Source organism: Oncorhynchus gorbuscha, unplaced genomic scaffold, assembly GCF_021184085.1.
Source record: "Oncorhynchus gorbuscha isolate QuinsamMale2020 ecotype Even-year unplaced genomic scaffold, OgorEven_v1.0 Un_scaffold_947, whole genome shotgun sequence".
Taxonomy (NCBI): Eukaryota; Metazoa; Chordata; class Actinopteri; order Salmoniformes; family Salmonidae; genus Oncorhynchus; species Oncorhynchus gorbuscha.
Genome location: NW_025745891.1, coordinates 15,001 through 18,385, shown reverse-complemented (window position 1 = coordinate 18,385; position 3,385 = coordinate 15,001). Strand labels below are relative to the sequence as shown.

The 3,385-nt window shown below is 45.1% G+C and overlaps 1 pseudogene; it reads left to right on the top strand.

Moving 5' to 3' along the window:
• Positions 1–2,598: 2,598 nt before the first annotated feature.
• The window catches only part of LOC124020849, an 8,952-nt pseudogene continuing 8,165 nt past the window's right edge, over positions 2,599–3,385 (top strand).

Sequence of the window (3,385 nt, the reverse complement as noted above, 5' to 3'; positions counted from 1 at the left end):
GGACAGTAACGCAAGTGTGAAATCACATCTTGAAAACAATTTATCGAAAGCCAAAGCTATTCTTTTAACAGTTGGCTTCAAACAATTTTACTGATGAAAATGTAAAGTGTGTCTAGGATAATTTATCCAGTTTCATCATTAGCTGTCCCTGCTCAGGTTATAAAAATGTTCAACCAAACTCACCTGGTCTGATGACTCCTTGCTGTCCCCAGTCCACCTGGCCGTGCTGCTGCTCCAGTTTCAACTGTTCAGCCTGCGGCTATGGAACCCTGACCTGTTCACCTGGCCGTGCTGCTGCTCCAGTTTCAACTGTTCAGCCTGCGGCTATGGAACCCTGACCTGTTCACCTGGCCGTGCTGATGCTCCAGTTTCAACTGTTCAGCCTGCGGCTATGGAACCCTGACCTGTTCACCTGGCCGTGCTGCTGCTCCAGTTTCAACTATTCTGCCTGCGGCTATGGAACCCTGACCTGTTCACCTGGCCGTGCTGCTGCTCCAGTTTCAACTGTTCTGCCTGTGGCTATGGAACCCTGACCTGTTCACCTGGCCGTGCTGCTGCTCCAGTTTCAACTGTTCTGCCTGTGGCTATGGAACCCTGACCTGTTCACCTGGCCGTGCTGATGCTCCAGTTTCAACTGTTCTGTTCCATTGACAGTGTCAAGGTTCATTACATAAGGGTATTAAGACCCTACGAGGATGGTGATAGAGGATGAAGGGTTCTTTTTATTATTCTAAATTATATTTATCCATCAAATGAATGTTTAATAATGATATTCAATGTAGAGTGTAATGACTCTACATGTTGAGGGACATCGGAAACTACTGAATGTGTTTTGCTGTGGTCATATTACCCCTTTCTGGGTGGAGTTAGGTGATTTATTCTTTTCAAATAAAATGTATATTGACGACAAAAACAACAACAACAAAAAGTTACAAACAATGAAGTCGAATTGTGTTTATTCCAAGATGGTAATGATGTCAATTTCCTGGACGATAATTTCATTGTCAAATGATTTATACATAAAGGGAGATGTTTTTCATTTAGCTGACATTTTTTGTGTGTAATCATTAGGATTTTGTTTAAAAACAAACATACTCTGAAACTCATAGGCTTCAATACAACCTGATATCACATTTGAATGTGTTCAAGACCTCCATTTTTATTTATTTTTTAAGTTCTTAAACCTTTGTGTTTGGTGGAGGCCTCAGTGTACCTCAGTGGGGCGCTGATGAGGGGAGGACGGCTCATCGTTAATGTCTGTGACCAGGGTTTGGTGGAGGCCTCAGTGTACCTCAGTGGGGCGCTGATGAGGGGAGGACGGCTCATCGTTAATGTCTGTGACCAGGGTTTGGTGGAGGCCTCAGTGTACCTCAGTGGGGCGCTGATGAGGGGAGGACGGCTCATCGGCTAATGTCTGTGACCAGGGGGCGCTTGAGTGGAGGCCTCATCGTGGCTGTGACCAGGGTTTGGTGGAGGCAGTGGGGCGCTGATGAGGGGAGGACGGCTCATCGTTAATGTTTGGTGGAGGCCAGGGTTTGGTGGACCAGGGTTTTGTGGAGGCCTCAGTGTTTGGTGGACCTCAGTGGGGCGCTGATGAGGGGAGGACGGCTCATCGTTAATGTCTGTGACCAGGGTTTGGTGGAGGCCTCAGTGTACCTCAGTGGGGCGCTGATGAGGGAGGACGGCTCATCGTTAATGTCTGTGACCAGTGTTTGGTGGAGGCCTCAGTGTACCTCAGTGGGGCGCTGATGAGGGGAGGACGGCTCATCGTTAATGGCTGTGACCAGGGTTTGGTGGAGGCCTCAGTGGGGCGCTGATGAGGGGAGGACGGCTCATCGTTAATGTCTGTGACAAACACACGGACAACAGCGTTTGATGTGTTCCACTGATTCTGCTCCAGCCATTACAACCAGACCGTCCTCCCTAATCAAGGTGTCACCAACCTCCTGTGATGTACCTTGGCTCAATATGCATTTTCAGTGTATAATCCGACTTCCGTATATGTTTATTATGTACAATTTGAAAAGTTAAATAAAACATTGAACCGTTTTTTTCCTCAACAAAAAAAAAAAAACATGATGCGAGATGGGATCGAATCCACGGTTAAAAAAACACTGTCAATTACGAGTGGCGCAGCGGTCTAAGACACTGCATCTCAGTGCTGGAGGCGTCAATACAGACACCCTGGTTCGATAGCAGGCTATATCACATCCAGCCGTGATTGAGAGTCCCATAGTGCGGCGCATAATTGGCCCAATCGTCCTCCTGGTTTGGCCCCTGTGTGTATGTCGTCATTGTAAATTAGAATATGTTCTTATTAAACTGACTTGTTAAAATAAAAAATAATTTTAAGGACCTAATTTTCCTTTGTTCCAAACCCCAAAAAAGCACATGAATGTGTGTAAAACAGATAAACATTTTAAAAAAGTTGGGATTTTTCTCATTGTGAAAACATGAAAATGTCTTAAACGTCAGTAGTATCTAGTAGCAGAACAGAACAAGACGAATTTGAAATTTGTGGGCGTATCCAACGCTTCTTTGGGCTGTGATTGGTTGTTAAGTGCCCCTCCGTCACTATGACGTTGTCACAGCTTCCGTGTTTTTGGTTTGTTTTTACTTTGTCTCTGTAATGTACACGTGGGTCTACTGGAGAGATTTAATAATAAACAGGTATATAAACACCATTAAACTACTTTTCATATCAATTGTACTAACTCGCTAGATAACAATCTTAACGTACCGAAACAAAATGACACTGACTGTATAACTAATCTGATTTAGCCTCGGTAGATCGCTTGTTAACGTGGATAACGTCAGCTGTCGTTACTTAGCAGGCGAAGGCATGTTTGTTACATCGTACCACTGTCTGTCCAATGTATAATATAAACTCTGTAATTAGCTAGTGTATCTAGTAAAACAGTGCAACTCATATATCTGTGTGCAGCAGACAGACAGACAGACAGACAGACAGACAGACAGACAGACAGACAGACAGACAGGCAGACAGACAGACAGACAGACACACACACAGGCAGACAGACAGACAGGCAGGGATGTGATGCGCAGTTAAGTCGTCCAGATGTTTCCCAGCCTAAACAGATCGGACCGTTACATGCATATATTATTACCACGTTTTGTTATGTTTTGTTTTTTTTGTCTTTGGACTCCGGTGAGTTTTTTTTTTCTCCGGCTGTTGGGGCACACGACATTTTTTCTCTCGAGGCGAGCCGAAGTGTACTTACTCCCCGTCGTCGGGTGATTATTTAATTCATTTATAACGTCATCAGGGCGAGAAACCGCATCTCAGTGCTAGAGGCGTCACTACAGTCCCTGGTTCGAATCCAGGCTGTATCACATCTGGCCGTGATTGGGAGTCCTATAGGGC